The following is a 17,666-nucleotide window of genomic DNA, read 5'->3' as shown; positions in this document are numbered from 1 at the left end:
TGTGTTCATGTCTTGCATTTCATCTCATAGCATCATGCGCATTGCATCTGCATGTTTTCATAAAACATGCATCCGTTGTTAGTTGCCGCTTCTTCCTCGTCTCTGCTGACCTTTCTTAGACCGACTATTCTGTTTTTTCCCGACCGTTTGACCCCCTTTGCAATACTCAAACCCCTCGCGCGCGTCCGAAAGTTGTCCCGAACCCGACCCGAGTTGTCGTGACCAATGAGTCCGGATCATCCCCTAACATCTATAAAACATCTCCGTTTTTGTTTTTGGACTCCCTACCTATTTATTCTTGACTGTCCGATGTAAATCGGAGGGTCCGATTACCCCTAGCCAAAACCCTCTTGCTATTTAAACCGTCCAACCCTAGCCCTAGCCTGTCCAATCTCCACCAAATCCCCACGCCACCGCCACTCTCTCCCTTGGTTTCAGCGCCGAGCCAACCACCATCCATCTCCGATCCCCTGCTCATGCCCGAGCTTCTCCAACCTCCACGCCGGCCTCCAGGACCTCTGCTCCTCTCTGTTTTCTTCTCCTCCCTCTCCTGATTTCTCCCTCTCATGTACCTGTCTCTCTCTCAGGTACACACGAGCAGCGCCATGGACGGGCTCCTCAAGCCGACGCCCTGGACCAGCCCTTCCTTTTGACTCCAGCCGCCTCCGTGCCAAGCCGTCGTCCGAACCAGCGCCCACCCGTCGCACCTGAACCCGTTCACCTCCACGCAGTCCCCGAGGTCTTCCTCCTCGTCGCCGCTGCTCCGGCGAGTAGCACCAGGTCGCGGTGCCCCTGCCCTCCATCTCTCCCTTCTGCTCCCTCATCTCACATCTCTCTGTCTCTCTGAACCAGGACGCCGCTGCCATGGCCTCAGCTCCCCGCCCGCCTCTGGCCACATCCTTGACTGGATCCGCCGGATCTGCCCCGTCCCCACCTCGCCGGGCCTTCTCTGCAGTCCGCCGCCGTCGCCCAAGGCCCTCGGCTCCGTCGTCCTACCAAGTCCCGCCGTCGCTGCCGTTCCCCTGCATCGCCCGTGCGTTGACCGCGCCTGCTGCCTCCCCTTCTTCGCATCGCACCGCTCCAGCCCCGCTCCAGTTGACCGAGCCCAGCCTTGCGGCTTGCTTCCTCGCGGGCCACAAGCCACGGCCGGCCCAGCGCCTCCCCAAGGCCCAGCCTGCGCCCCGCGGCCCAGCCAGCGCCCTCCTCACCAAGCCGGGCCAAGCCCATGGGTGAGCGCCCCTCCAGCCCCTCTCCTGTACACTGCTGGCCCAGCAGATTTGGCCTGATATGTTTTTTCCTGGTCCTGCGAAATTAGCATTATCCCAGGATTTACCTGTTCTGCAGAAAAGTCCCTAGTATTCATGCATTTAATATCTCACAAACCGTGCATCGGATTAAAATGATTTATATATGTAAAATGCTTAGAATTTTGTGTAGATTAATAATTTTCCACTTTCATCCATGTTTAAAATGTTTAAAATGCTATTTGATTAAATTTGCTTAAATGCCATGCTAAAATGCTTTAATTCATAACTAAATAATCGTAGCTCCAATTTTAATAAACTTTATATGTAAATGGGGTGGAAAAATGCCTAGTTTAACATGGTGCATTTTGTTTTACTGTTTAACAACTCTAAAATGGTGTTTAGGGCAGAACAGTACCAAATTCATAATTTGCATATGGGGATTTTCCGGAATTGTTGTTTGTTATTCCGGCCTCATTTAAACTTGCCTAGATAGGTAGTTTAATTATGCTTCACCTCTTGCCATGCTTAACAACATTTAATATTGATGAGTAGCATAAACGAGAGTGCACTAAATAATTGCATGTAGTGTTTTGTCAATATGCAACTCGTTGCATACTGAGCTCCACTTAACTTGTAGTTTTGTCTGTTGCACTTTGCCATGCCATGCCTCATTAAACCGGGCATGCATCATACTTGTTTGTGCATCATGCCATGTTTATGCTTGTGCATTTACCATGTTGTATGCTTCTTTCCGGTTTGCTTCTCTCGTTAGCTTCGGTTTCGTTCCGGAGTTGTGAGGATTCATTCGACTACTCCCATTCGTCTTCTTCATGGACTCGTTCTTCTTCCTAGCGGGATTTCAGGCAAGATGACCGCTACCCTGGATCTCACTACTATCATTATGCTAGTTGCTTCGTTCTATCGCTATGCTGCGCTACCTATCACCTGTTTATCAACCAAATTGCCATGAACCTCTAACCTTTTCACCCTTCCTAGCAAACCGTTGCTTGGCTATGTTACCGCTTTGCTCAGCCCTCTTATAGCGTTGTTAGTTGCAGGTGAAGTTGAAGATTGATCCATGATGGACAGGATTATGTTGGGATATCACAATATCTTTTATACTATTAATGCATCTATATACTTGGTAAAGGGTGGAAGACTGGCCTTATGCCTGGTGTTTTGTTCCACTCTTGCCGCCCTAGTTTCCATCATACCGGTGTTATGTTCCTGGATTTTGCGTTCCTTACGCGGTTGGGTGATTTATGGGACCCCCTTGACAGTTCGCTTTGAATAAAACTCCTCCAGCAAGGCCCAACCTTGGTTTTACCATTTGCCTCACCTAGCCCTTTTTCCCTTGGGTTTCCAGAGCCCGAGGGTCATCTTTATTTTAGCCCCCCGGGCCAGTGCTTGTCTAAGTGTTGGTCTGAACCGAGTAGACTGCGGGGCCCCCTCGGGGAAACTCGAGGTCTGGTTTTACTCGTAGGATGTCTCATCCGGTGTTGCCCTGAGAACAAGATCTGTGCAGCTCCTGTCGGGATTGTCGGCGCATCGGGCGGCTTTGCTGGTCTTGTTTTACCATTGTCGAAATGTCTTGTAAACCGGGATTCCGAGTCTAATCGGGTCTTCCTGGGAGAAGGTATATCCTTTGTTGATCGCGAGAGCTTATCATGGGCTAAGTTTGGACACCCCTGCAGGGTATAATGTTTCGAAAGCCGCGCCTACGGTTATAGGCAGATGGGAATTTGTTAATGTCCGGTTGTAGATAACTTGACACCAGATACGAACTAAAAAACGCATCAACCACGTGTGTAGCCGTGATGGTCTCTTTTCGGCGGAGTCCGGGAAGTGAACACGGTTTATGGGTTATGTTTGACGTAAGTAGGAGTTCAGGATCACTTCTTGATTATTGCTAGCTTCACGACCATTCCTTTTGCTCTCTTCTCGCTCTTATTTGCCTATGTTAGCCACCATAAATGCTTAGTCGCTGCTGCAACCTCACCACTTTACCCCTTCCTTTCCCATTAAGCTTTGCTAGTCTTGATACCCATGGTAATGGGATTGCTGAGTCCTCGTGGCTCACAGATTACTACAACAACAATTGCAGGTATAGGTTATGCGATGATCATGACGCGAGAGCGATGTTTGCTTGTTTTGGAGTTCCTCTTCTGCTTCCTCTTCGAACAGGGGATAGGTTCCAGGTCGGCAGCCTGGGCTAGCAGGGTGGATGTCATTTGAGTTTCTGTTTGTGTTCATCCGTAGTCGGATGTTGCTCTTATGTAAGATGATGTTGTATTCGTGTGGCATTGTATGCCTCTTGTATGTATCCCCATCTATTATGTAATGTTGATGTAATGATATCCACCTTGCAAAAGCGTTTCAATATGCGGTTCTATCCTTGGTGGGACCTTCGAGTCTCTTTAGGATAGTATCGCATATTGGGCATGACAAGTTGGTATCAGAGCCTCGACCGACCATAGGAGCCCCCTTGATTGTTGGCCATTGTTGAGTCTAGAAGAAAACTATTTTGAGTCTTAGGATTATATATATCGGAGAGTAGGATTCTTTTTACTCCTCAGCCCTTCGTCGCTCTGGTGAGGTCTCCTGACGTAGATGTTTTGACTTTCCTCTCCTCAAATTTCACTAAATTTTTTTAGGATCACACGGGTATCTTGGAATTGTTCCAATGGTTTTGTGACGAGAACATTGTTCTTGGTGCCTCCTGTCTTTTATGTGGCAGTGACCCGGGGAGTTGAGCTCCGAGGTGTTGTCGTCACAATTTTATCGTTGCAGTTCTGGAATACCTGAGTTTTGTCGACATCGAAAATCTCTTTTATGCAGTTGTTGGTGAGATAACCTCGACGTCACCCAGTACTGGGGAGTTTCGGGAGTATTGCCATAACTCGTATAACGGATGCTTTTCGAAGGTTGAGGTACACGATTTCCGAAGGTTTCTTGATTATGTGTTGACGGATGTATACAGCTTGGATGTAGGGATTGTTAGTTTGGGTGAGATATATTGCTTCCCCTGTATCCCCAACACCAGATTGCATAACTAGAAAGTTTCGGGAGTTTATAGGTGGGAATTCAAGTAGCTCCTAGAATATCTTTCCGACAGATGCATGATACGGGATTGGGTAAATCTCTATCATATGTATTTGTTTCGGCTTATTCTGCAAGCCAAATCCTTTGTTTTGTTTTATTTGTGGTATTCGAGTTTCTTCGAAGTCAAATGTTGAATCCATACCTTTCCTAAACGGTGTTCTCATATTGCTATGTTGAGTCCATACCTTTTCTACTCTTTAGGATGGCGGATGCAAGGAACAAGTTCACGCAACCGGATGAAGATACCCCCTTTGGACGCCACTTGAAGGAAGTCACTAAGTACCTGAACATCGGAGTACCAAATTTCACTGGAACCTACATCGCCACCTTATCGGAAGAGGAGCGTTGGATGATTCAAGTTCAAGTTCTAGGAAGGACGTTCATGCCAGTCACTGAGCCCATAGAGTTTTCCTTTGACGCACCAACCTGGAGTCTAGGAAAGAGCATGGCAACCCACATCACCACGGGACGCGTTGGAGAAGTTTACCACAAGGATCTTAAGGATACTATTTACCAGATTTGTGGGCGCCGAGATGAGCAATGGGAGATGATCTGCACCAGGAAGGATAGATCAATTGCAGCATTCATCTAGGAGTTAAACCAGCACATTCGTCGCCAGGAAAACCAGATGTGCACAGGCATGATAGATCTGAAGAAGGCTATGACCAATATTACGAAGCTGGAGGAAGAACTCAAGTCTACATGCGATGGATATGAGGAGGAAATGATGACACTCGTGGAGAAGAATGATGATCTGAAGAAGAAGCTAAAAGTATTCATGGGATTCCCCGCGACTGGAGGAGAAGACGATGGTTGCACCTGCCCGGAGAACTACATCATCATCGACGACACCGACTTGGACCTAGACAATAGCGATGATGACTTTGTTGATGAAGCTGGAGCAGATATCATGGAGTCTTCGACCGATCAATTTTTCTAGTCGACCACCATAAATAGTAGTAGTATTCCCCCATGTATATAGTATAGTCTGAGCACTTTTGTAACGATTGTAGACCGTTGTAGCCCTTGTTTGAATTGATTGAAGTGATATTGATTGTGTTTGTCTCATGTGCATATGGGTAGTGTTTTTATCTCTAGACCCCATTCTATTCTGTATTATCATCTTTTCTAAACCCTCAGATGCCTACGAGACGTGACAATGGATTTGCTTTCCCACCGGAGCTCACTCAGTTGATCCAGCAGCAAAATGCATTGATGCAGATGCTAGTCCAAAACCAGAATCAGGGGAACAACAACAACAACAACCCACCACCACCACCACTTGTTGATCACTTAGCCCGTTTCTTGAGGCTGAATCCGTCGGCGTACTCCAGTAGCACCGAACCGATAGTTGCAGATGATTGGCTCCGCAAGATGGGAAGGGAGTTGACCACTGCAGGATGCACGGATGCGGAGAAGGTGCATTTTGCTGCACATCAGCTTGATGGACCCGCAACATCATGGTGGGAGAATTTCACAGCCACTTACCCCATTGACACTATCACATGGGACGAGTTTCAGCAAGCTTTCTGTACTGCCCATGTTTCAGCAAGAGCTATGGCCATGAAGAAGCATGAGTTTCACAACTTTGCGCCAAGGTGGACGTACTGTTGGCCAGTATGTGGATGACTTTAGTAAGCTAGCACATTATGCCCCAAATGACGTTGCTACGGATGCAGCTAAGCAAGAGAAGTTTCTGGAAGGACCGAATGATGAGCTGAGCATGCAGTTGATGGTGGCAACCTTCAACAACTACCTGGAGTTGGTAGATAGATCTCTCATGATTGAAGGGAAGCAACGACAGATTGACAACCGCAAGAGGAAGTATGGACAAGGGAAGTACAATTCTGGAGCTCAGCAGAAGCCTCGTTTTACGCCAAACTCGGGAGGACCTTTTCAGCATACCCATGGAGGAGGGAGTTCACACAACCATAGTGGCCCCAAGAATGGTAATGGGAACGGAGGAAGCAACGGCCAGAACCGTACCAACCCATCAACCCCAGCTAAGAAGGACCTGAGCCACGTCACTTGCTACAAGTGTTAGAAGACTGGACATTATGCCAATGAATGTCCTGAAGCTAAGAATGGAAATGGCAATGGAAGCTCTGGGAAGAAACCGAACCCTTTCAACAGGGGATAGGTGAACCACGTTAACATGGAGGAGGTTGAAGCTCAGCCGGATGCAGTAATAGGTAAGTTTTTGGTTAAGTCGTTTACCGTTCTTTTTGATACTGGTGCATCGCATTCATACATATCAAGGGGATTTGTGGATAAGTATAAACTGCCCACCAAGGTTCTTAGAACACCTATGTTAGTAAGCTCACCAGGAGCAGAGTATATGGCAAGTCAAGGATGTTTTCAAGTGCCATTGACCATAGGCAGGCATGTTTTCCCCTCGGATTTAATCATTTTGGAGTCGCAAGGTTTGGATGTGATTCTGGGTATGGTGGCTATCGATGTATGGAGGAAACATCGATTGCGCTAGTAAGTCGATTTTGCTTACCACCCCAGAAGGAAGAAGGATCAAGTATCTATCCCGGCATGTGCCGAAGAGGACTCAAGTGAATTCCTTATCAGGAGTTGTGCAGGAGGAAGTACCAATAGTGAAGGATTTCCCTGACATATTTCCAGAAGAGTTGTCAGGCATGCCACCGGATAGAGACATTGAGTTTTTGATTGAGCTTTTCCCAGGCACAGTGCCGATATCTAAGAGACCGTACAGGATGCTCGCAAAGGACTTGGAGGAAATTAAGAAGCAGATTAAGGAGTTACTGGATAAAGGCTATATTTGCCCAAGTCGGATCGCCAGTGCTTCTAGTGGAGAAAAAGGATGGATCGTTTAGGATGGTTGTTGATTATCGGGGATTGAATGAAGTGACAATCAAGAACAAGTACTCACTGCCGATGATCAATGATCTGTTTGACCAATTGCAAGGAGCAAAAGTATTCTCCAAGATCGATCTGCGATCTGCATACCACCAGATGAAGATTCGAGAGCAGGATATACCTAAGACAACTTTTACCACAAGGTACGGGCTATATGAGTATACCGTTATGTCATTTGGTCTGACTAACGCACCTGCATATTTTATGAATATGATGAACAAGGTGTTTATGGAGTTTCTGGATAAGTTCGTCGTGGTGTTCATTGATGATATTCTGGTCTACTCGAAGAATGAAGAGGAGCATAAGGAGCATTTGCATTTGGTACTTGGGAAGCTCAGAGAACATCAGCTATATGCCAAGTTCAGCAAGTGTGAGTTTTGGGTGAAAGAAGTTGGATTCCTCGGACATGTTATATCCAGAGAAGGAATAGCAGTAGACCCCACCAAAGTTGTCACTGTGACAAATTGGGAAGCACCCACATCACTTGGAGAGATCCGGAGTTTTCTTGGACTTGCAGGATACTACCGGAGGTTCATTGAGAATTTCTCGAAGATTGCGAAGCCCATGAGAGAGTTGTTGAAGAAGGACACCAAGTTCAATTGGATTGAGGATTATGAAGCCAGTTTTCAGGAGTTGAAGAAACGTTTGGTTACATCACCAGTGTTGATTCTGCCTGATCAGCGCAAGGATTATGAAGTATACTGCAACGCTTCTCGTCGAGGACTTGGAGCAGTGCTTATGCAGGAGGGAAGGTTGTTTCGTATGCCTCACGACAACTTAAGCCCCATGAGTTAAATTATGCCACACATGATTTGGAGTTAGCAGCCGTAGTGCATGCGTTGAAGACATGCAGACATTTTCTCATCGGAAACCATTGTGAGGTGTACACGGATCACAAGAGTCTGAAGTACATCTTCACACAGAAGGAGTTGAATCTCAAGCAAAGGAGATGGTTGGAGCTCATAAAAGATTATGATATGAGATTGCATTATCACCCCGAAAAGTCTAACCTAGTAGCCGATGCGTTGAGCCACAAGAGCCATGTCAACACACTCTTGACTGGAGAGTTACCAAAGGATCTAGCCGAGGATCTTTGCGAGCTATGTTTGGAAATAGTTCCAAGAGGCTATGTAGCAGCATTGGAGATTTAGTCTACGTTGATGGATAAGATCAGAGAAGCTCAGAAGACAGACAAGGAGATTGCTGAGATAAAAGAGAAGATGAGCAAAGGAAAAGCTAATGGATTTCGTGAGGATGAGCACGATACCTTATGGTTTGAGGACCGCATTTATGTGCCAAATGATCCGGAGATCAGGAAGTTGATTCTGCATGAGGCCCATGATTCACCTTATTCGATTCACCCAGGAAATACTAAGATGTATCTGGATTTGAAGGACACTTTCCGGTGGACCGGAACGAAGAAGGATATTGCGGAGTATGTAGCAGTTTGTGATGTATGTCAGAGAGTAAAGGCAGAGCATCATAAGCCAACAGGATTGCTATAGCCATTGCCGATACCCGAATGGAAGTGGGATAAGCTAGGCATGGATTTTATCACGGGATTGCCCAGGACTCGTTCAAGCTATGACTCAATATGGGTTGTAGTTGATCGTTTGACGATTGTAGCTCATTTCATCCCAGTAAAGACCACTTATACAAGTGCCAAGTTGGCAAAGATATACATGACCAGGATTGTATGTCTACATGGAGTTCCGAGGACCATTGTATCAGATAGAGGAACCTAGTTTACCTCAAAGTTCTGGAATCAGTTGCACGAAACTTTGGGTACCAGGCTAGAGTTCAATATAGCCTTCCATCCATAGATAGATGGACAGACTGAGAGAGACAATCAGATTCTGGAGGACATGTTGAGAGCTTGTGCGCTAGATTGCGAATCTAGTTGGGACGACAATTTGCCATATGCAGAGTTCTCATACAACAACGGTTATAAATCCAGTTTGAAGATGGCCCCTTTCGAAGCTTTGTACGGAAGGAGATGTAGGACACCATTGTTGTGGGATGAAGTTGGAGACCGTCAGTTGTTTGGACCAGATTTGATTAAAGAGTCTGAAAGGAAAGTTAAGCTGATTCGCGATAGACTCAAGGTAGCCCAGTCCAGGCATTAGAGCTATGCAGATTCTAAACGCAAGGAGACAGTTTACGAAATCAGAGACAAAGTTTATGTTCGTGTGTCCCCACTTCGAGGGGATAAGCGTTTTGGAGTTAAGGGAAAGTTAGCACCACGTTTTGTGGGACCATACAAAGTTTTGGAACGTATGGGAGAAGTTGCTTACAAGTTGGAATTGCCCAAAGGATTGTCATGAGTTCATGATGTGTTCCACGTTTTCCAGTTGAAGAATTGTCACACAGAGATGGTTGATATACCGTTGAGATATAGAGTGCCACTGAAGGCGATTCAGTTGGACGATGATTTGACCTACGAGGAGAAACCAGTGAAGATTCTAGAGTTTGCCAGCCGAGTCACACGCAGCAAGGTTATCAAGTTTTGCAAAGTTCAGTGGAGCCACCATACTTAAGATCAAGCCACCTGGGAGCGAGAGGAAGACCTGCTGAAGGACCACCCTCACCTATTTTCTAGCCAAGCCAAATCTCGAGGGCGAGATTCATCTTAAGGGGGTAGGTTTGTAACATTCCAAATTTTCAATTTGGAATGTTATACATTAGATCGTCAATGCATATCATATTTTATTGCATTTTGGTTTGATCCTAGAAATTCTACGCAACTCAAGGACCCACGGAGAGAGTTGGGGATTTCGTTATTTTCATATTTGAGTTTTCTCAAATATTGAAAATAGGATCATTTGATTTTTATTATTTTATCTTCGAATATTTCTTTTATAAAAATAAAAGAGAGGGAATAAAATGACTTTCCCAAAATAAAGAAATATTGGAGATTTAATAATAAAATCAAACAAGTTTTTATTTCGGAGTTTTATCGCTATTTTATTTGAATTAGGAAAAATGTGCGTTTTTCAAAATTGCATTTTAGGCCCAAATAAATGTTCATCCTGTCCAGCTTATTTTTAGAGGACGGGGAAAATTTATTTCGGGATTTTTGTAGTCCGTTTAGTATTTCTTTTATTTGTTTTTCTGCGTGGAATATATTTTTTTAAAAAAAGTTACCGACCTAACCGGGCCGTGTTCGCCTGGGACACTGACCTGGCCGGGCCTTTAAAGCCTGAGGCGCCCGAGGCGCCCGAGCCGCCCCAGCCTAGCGGCCGCCACCGAAACCCTAACCCTAGCCGCGCCTCGATCCGTGCGCCGCCACCGCCGCCGGTTGCCGCCGCCGCCCGATGCCGCCGCCTCGCCGTCGACCGCCGCCGCCGGAGCCGCCGCCGCCACCCGCCCTGCCGGAGCCCGCCACCCCGTCTCGCCGGACCTCGCCGGAGGTAGCCGCCCGCAGCCGCCGGTTTTCTCTAGAAAACCGCCCGGTTCTTTAAAAAATCGCGGTTTTTTTATTAGATCGGTTAGTTTAGTTTTTTTCGGTTTAGTTATTTTGTGGACGTTCGTCCGTACGTTCGTTTTAACAAACGGTTTTCGTCGTTTAGCCGCAGACAGCGAACGTTCGTTCGTTAGCATGTTCATCCGTTTTTCTTTTTCTCGGGTTTTTCGCGATTATTTTCGGTCGCGATTTCTGATCCGATTTTCGTTTTAGTATAACTTTTCACTCGTTTACCGGAATCAGGCGATTCAAGCGCGTGGAGTTTCTACTCGAAACCCTCTTTCTGTTTAACCAACTTAAACAAGTTTTTGCTATGGTAAAATTTGACTTAGATCCAGATTAGTAAATGAAGCTTGTTTCTTTCGCCGTTTGAGTTCTGTTTCTTCGTTTGATTTGTTTGTTTTTGCAAACCGGAGTTCTTAAGTTGAACTTTTTGGTTAGATCTCTTATTTGAGTTTTACCTATGCATTAGATGAGTGCTTATTGTATGCTTGTTTTTTTGCGGTAGAGTACCCGGAGTGTGCCGCCTGCTACTATGAGTCTCTAGGTTTCACGGATCATCAGCAAGGCAAGTAACACTTTGATCATACCTGTTTACTACCCAGTTTTATTGCATTAGATCAACCCTCAAACAATTGCATGGTTAGGATCTGTTTAACATGTGGGTTTTGGGAAGTAGATGAGGTAGTACCTATTACTTGTTTATTATAAAACCCCTGGGAGTTACTTCTACGTTTGCTTATATTGCTATGCTATGCTTGTAGACGTGGATTGGGTGAGTGTTTCCATGATAGATGTGAGATTGTTAATTAATGGTTTACATAAGGTGACAACTTTAATACACATCTGTGTGGATTGAGGCACCTGGGGAACCCAGTGTTGCCTGTATTTTTGGAAATCCTGGGGTACCGTGTGATTCTCCTATGGACCGCCACCCAGGCTCAAAGGGATCATGAGATTTATTCATGCTAGAAACTTCCGTGTGCAGCCGCAAGCTACTATGGGCTCTAGCATAGTTGATTAAGTCGTGTGAACTCTTACAATGGTAGACTAGAAGATGTAGGGGAAAGTAGGTGTAACGATCTACCCATCGTAAGGGGCAAGCGCTTCTGAAAGACTATGTCTCGGTCATCCGTTTCTCAAACACCATGTAGTGCGAGAAAACTAACGGAGGGGTTCGAGTCTTGTGGGGAAAAGTGTGCAAACCTCTGCAGAGTGTACAAACTAATCATGGTTAGCCGTGTCCCCGGTTATGGACGTTTTGAGTATCTAGTATTTGGATTATCATGTGAATCTCATCATGCTACTTTAATTTAAATTGTCGGGTTTTAATGATGATGCTTAATTGGGATTGAGTTGGGTGAACCTTCTCAATGTTTAACAACCACCATGATAGTTAAATAAAATTTATTCCTTTGTTGTAGGGAAAAACTAGCTTTATGCAAAACTGTAACCATAGAGCTTTCCACCAGCCATATATGCATGTAGTGATAGCATTATTCTGTTCATTACTCTCTATGTGTTACATTGTCAGCATATTCCATGTGCTGACCCGTTTTCGGGCTGCAACATTCATGCTGCAGACTTTTTAGACAACGAGTAAGGTGCCTTAGGTCGTGATCTTATACTCAGCGATGCCGTTGGAGTTGATGGACTCGCTTTATCTTCCAAGCCTTCCGCTGTTATCATTATCAGATGGCCTTAAGCCATATTTATTGTAATAAGTTCTTTTTTCAAACATTTGATATAATAAGTGTGTGATTGTTACTTTGTTATAAATCCTTTTACTGTGCGTGTCGGCATTACCGATCCAGGGATGACACTGATGCACAGAGATCTAACCGTTTGAGGTCGGGTTGCTACAGTACAATAACTGACATGCATAGGAATAAAACATAGTGATATTATGTAAGGAGTGCATGCACAAATCCAGAATGATGGTAGCAAACTGTGGATAGAACCAAAACCAATGATAGCAGGCAGATAATAGCTTTAGTTAAAAAAACAGAGAATGGTTCCTTTAATGTTTGTTTGCACCCAACATGAAACTCATAGTAGACACCCGAGATTAACCAGATAGTAGACATATTGTACTGATTGCTGCCCCAATATGTACCCCACAACCATTTAAAAACTCAAGTTTCAGCATTAGTTTGGACCTGACTCAGAGTCTAATAGGTGAACACGATGATAAAGTAGCATGTCATCATATTAAGCGATGCATAACGTAAGAAGACACAGAAGAGTGCAACCTCTCTTGCGGACCCGTGTAGTCCTCAAGGTCATCTACTCAGTTGATAATGATAATGCAGTTGTCGTGACTGCCGGCGGCGGGGAAGAAGATCTGAGGCGGCGAAAGATAGTCTGGAGAGCGAATCCCTGCTGTGGTGAACCATTCTATTGTTGGAGCAGCTGAGCTGGGGTGGAACACAACGCAGCAGGAGCAGGACAAACCACACACGGTTTTCTTTGACACATATCTGTAACAGAAGTAATTGTGTAAGGGCTTGTTTGAATTTGAGGATTCTAACAATGCAGGGTTAGGAAATAGACAGGAATAGGATGGAAATGCACGTGCAAAATAGAGAATTTAAAAACACAGGTTTTTTGCCAATCTGGGTGTTTGATTCACAAGAATTGGAAGATCACAGGATGCAAAGAAGCATGGTGAGATTAAGTCAAACCACAAGAAAATGTACGGTTATAATGCTATTATGCTACTATCTCTTAGTCTTGTGCTTCATGAATAGGAATTTGAAAAGGAGGACAAGTGGAAATTAAAATTCATACGGTTTTTCTTTCAAGGAGACACTAAAGGAACAAATCCTACAGTTTTCCTTTGCTCCATTCCTTTGAACCAAATTCATGAATAGTAGTACCATAGGAAACTTTCCAATTCCTATGTTTTTCCTTCACTTTTCCTTTCAAGCACTAGCGATTCTATTACTTTGGACCTAGGCCACTACCCTACTAGCTCAACTCCCAGGCCCATCGACAAATGCATAGCTCAAACGCGCAGAGATAAATATTGATGGCTTTCAAGAGAGTCCATCACAGATAGCTAAGTTTCCTGGTACCTCACTACTTGTCACATAGTAGGATAAAATAATCGTATTTCACGTTACTACGTGTGCTCATTGGACACTATATATAACATATAGAGTAAAAAAGAGATGCAACAAGTGTACAACCTCTTTGGCGAAGCCATGTCGATCTCAGTGTGACTGGGTTGGTCAGTGAGGATGCTCCAGCTGACTTGGCTGTCGGAGGAGGGGAAGAAGATCTTAGGTGTATGGAGATGGAGCCCGGGGTACTACTCCGTTGTGATGGAGGGTTTCATCGTTGGAGCAGCTCCGGTGAGTTGTACGACGCCGAGGCTGAAGCAGGACAAGAGAGACAACATTAACCTGAGTGGAATTCTAATAACATCTCCAATAGATAACGTAAAATACACAACCACAAAGTGCTAGATGTAAAACATATGAGCCACTCATCTCTGAACTTAACTGTCGAAACTGAATTTAACTATCGAAACTGAACTTAATTGTCAAAACTGAATTTTGCTGTCGAAACTATTGTACTATCAAAACTGAACGCGCTAGTAGCAGAAAGCAGTAGCAGCAGCAGTGTGTGCAAGAGCCGGGGAAGCTGGTCGTGTAGCAGCATCAGGTGAGGCTACACGTCAGTCGACTGACTTTTTCATCTATGATCAGTCGATTTTCCACCAGTTGGATATGAAATCTAGGGCCTGCAGTTCAGCTTCAACCTCCACCCCCCTGAGTCGCCAGCCACCACCGGCCAAACAGCCGCCCCTGCCGCCCGCGGCTGGCGATGCACCGTCCCACCCGCCCCGAAACCACTCCCCACCGCCGGTCCGCCACCGCCCTGGCCATCCCCCTAGGCCCCCCGGTACCAAGCTTTTTCTCCGGTAATCCCCACGCCACCGCCCCACCACCGCCGGTGACCAGCGCCCCCACCCTGAACCCTAAGATAGATAGTGGGGTAACTCTCCTGTGAGCCCCCTCCCCGCTGCGGCTAGTTCTTCCTTAACTCCGGCGAGCCCCCCTGAAAATCAACTAAACCAAAAGTCGATTCAGTCGACTGAAGTGTAGCTAAATCGGAGCAGCATCGCAAGCAAGAGCAAGAGCGAGAGCAGCAGTGCGAGCAAGAGCAAGAGCAATAGCAAGAGCAATAGCAAGAGCAAACCGGGCAGGGGACCGAGAGCAAGAGCAGAGCACCAGCGCGAGCGAGAGCTAAAGCAGCAGCAACTCCTACTGATGTGGACATCACTACGGAGGGAGCGACGCCGTGGAGGAAGTGGCCGGCGATGATGCCGTGGATGGAGCCACGCCATGTCGGCTTGGGACGGAGCACCGGTAGCACCATGAGATCGAATCAAGAAGAAAATGCGGCGATTAGTGTACAACCTCTTTGGTGGCGCCGATTAGGCCGCAGCTTCATCTGAGGAAACGGTGATGATGCTGCTCTTCCGGTGGTGCAGGTGAAGATGGCGGTGTGGGAATGGAGGTGGCGCGAAAGACGAGGGGAACATCGGGGCAGCTCCTTGGAGGTGGAGGACGGGATGGCTGAACCGGCGGGACGATGAGATTGACGACGGATCCTCATCCGATAATGTGGATGAGGGATGTCGAGGTGTTGTTGTGGACGACGTCGTCGGAGAAGAGGCTCCGGTTGGGTGGCGGACGGAGGAGGGTGTGGGGCTTCGCGGGTTTTCACGGCCTCGGTGTACGAATGGGTGGGCGGATGGGATGGGAGTGGGGAACCATGGCTTAGGGACGCACTTGTCCGAAATGTGGGGTAAGTTACAAAAGTACCCCCACCGATTTGAGCTAGGCGGTTCTTTCAGTTCAGGGGTATCACATGCATTTCGCGTGTCGGGATTTCACAGGAGGTGGGAGTTTTCATGCGCGTTGTAATTTTGGAATAACAAGGCGCGGGTTGAGATGGAGGGAGTTGTCGGAGCACAATGAGACAAACATATATATCTTAAATATTTCGGGGTAACAAGGCGCGGGTTGAAGAGGCAGGAGTTTCGCAGCATGATAGATAGAGACGCTAGCTTGAAATTTCGGCATAATAAGGTGCAGCTTGAAATTTTGGGAGAACAAGCTTAACGTGTACCAAAAAAATACAATTCACACCTCATCACTAGAGAGAGCCATGTCCCGTTTTACTATGTTACTAGAAGTGCACTCAAATACAACAAAAAAATAGAAAAATCGGGACAACAAACATAATGTTTATAGTACCAAAACAATTTGCACTTCCCTCAACAATAAAAAAAACAATGTGTGTTGTCTAGCATATGGACTATATTTGAGTACATTTTCCCTGTTTGAATGGGATTGTACTCGGGTTAGTTATACAACCATCTAAATATTATCTTCACAACACATGACATGAATATAGGAGAAGTAAATTCCTATATAAATATGAACTATATGTACATACGATCTCAAATTCAAATACATGTATCCATTTTATGTTGAATTCAAATCATAGTACATGTATGCTCTAGCTAGATGTTCGGAATCTAAACCATGTGTGATATACTACGTACAATGTGTTTAACACGCACAACACACACAAACACCATTTAGACTAGTAAGGTACACGTGCATTGCATGCATGAGATTGGGCAACCAAATTATGAATAAATACCACATTATAGCATGTAAGCTTTGACTCATATATGCATGATGTAGATGTTCGTTTAATTCTTATAGTTCATTTCATTTAAAATCATCTAGTTTTTATAAGAAAGCTAATCTATTTTAAGATTCATGGAATTGTGCGTTGTAAGGCATAAAGTAAAAAAAATGGCAAATCATGTAGAAAAAACATTTGGGCAATTCTGATACGGAAGATTTTAGAATAAAGAAGAAGTGCTTGTGTGTTTGAGGTTTGTGCATTATGCTTAATTTCAACCATGGAGTCTTCTAGATTGTACATGTGCCAAAATCTGGTGGAATCTAGATGATATCCAACGGCGAGTAGTGCTCAAATTTGCCATCTCTGCACCAATGACCATCTTTCAAAGTTAAAGTTATTTGCACACTATATAAAAAATTTAAAATATAATATATATATATATATGGGTATAGATATAGATATGTGATGCAAAAGCCACCCATCATCTCCAATTAGAATAGTGTGTCCATGCACAGATGCAATGTGGCCAAACGATATCTGCCATCGGTATCTCAAATTCAAATCAGTCTGACCTTGTTCAATGTGTATACAGTACAACATGATCGTTTCCAAACCACACCACACATATCTCAGTTATATTCATGCATGCATGGGTTTCAAACATCATGATCTCTTATTCAAATATTTGAATTCACCTTTACAATGATTATGACCTCACCTAGTCTTTTACACCCACACAGTCATCTTCTCTTTATAATTGTACCACTAACTTTCTCTCGTGCATGCATGCACACACACTACCAGTCGGCATTATCCATCGCACACATGAAATCTTTTTCTTCAGGTCGGTATCCCATGCAGGAACAAACACACACCTCCCCCTCTCCATCATATCGGGCATTCTTTATCTCTCACGTGCATGCGCAACGATCGATGTTCCTCTATGTGTGTGTATATATAGCTAGGTCTTTCACAGTTTTCCACACAAACCGATCAATCTATATATCTAGTGAGGTCTCACCCTCTTTCCCACATCCACATTGATCAATCTATACCTCTCTATATAGGATTACATAGCTAATACACCCACATTAATTTTATATCCAACGCCCCCCTCTCATCATCCATGCCTTCTACTTCATCTCTCAGACGCGCGCACAGTGGCGAAGACAGGGGGCAGCAAGGGCCCTGCCCCCCTAACATCACTATATATCGAGGCTAATATAAATGTGATCATTAGACAATTGCTGGTAAAATGGTTTAAGTTGATGAATTGGCCCTCCTCGTAAAGGATT

Source organism: Triticum dicoccoides, chromosome 2B, assembly GCF_002162155.2.
Source record: "Triticum dicoccoides isolate Atlit2015 ecotype Zavitan chromosome 2B, WEW_v2.0, whole genome shotgun sequence".
Lineage (NCBI taxonomy): Eukaryota > Viridiplantae > Streptophyta > Magnoliopsida > Poales > Poaceae > Triticum > Triticum dicoccoides.
This window is presented reverse-complemented; position numbering follows the sequence as displayed.